The sequence below is a fragment of the Lupinus angustifolius genome, chromosome LG20 (assembly GCF_001865875.1).
Source record: "Lupinus angustifolius cultivar Tanjil chromosome LG20, LupAngTanjil_v1.0, whole genome shotgun sequence".
NCBI classification, from domain to species: domain Eukaryota; kingdom Viridiplantae; phylum Streptophyta; class Magnoliopsida; order Fabales; family Fabaceae; genus Lupinus; species Lupinus angustifolius.
Genome location: NC_032028.1, coordinates 13,173,331 through 13,173,754, shown reverse-complemented (window position 1 = coordinate 13,173,754; position 424 = coordinate 13,173,331).

Sequence of the window (424 nt, the reverse complement as noted above, 5' to 3'; positions counted from 1 at the left end):
CATCCTCATACTCCTCCTCATCCTATCGTTATCCTTATCCTCATCCTCATCGTATCCTTATTCTCGTCCTCATCCTCATCCTATCCTCATCCTCATCCTCATTCTAATCCTCATCCTATCCTCGTCCTCATCCTATCCTCATGCTCATTCTTGTCCTCATCCTATCCTCCTCGTTATCCTCATTCTCATCCTCATCTTCTCCTTATCCTCGTCCTCATCCTATCCTCATCCTCATTCTCATCCTATCCTCGTCCTCATCCTATCCTCATCCTCATCCTCATCCTATCCTCATTCTCATGCTCTTCTTCGTCCTCGTCCTATCGTCATCCTATTCTCATCCTCATCCTCGTCCTCATTCTATCCTCATCCTCATTCTCGTCCTCATCCTCCTCCTCCTCATCTTATCCTCATACTCATTCTCGTC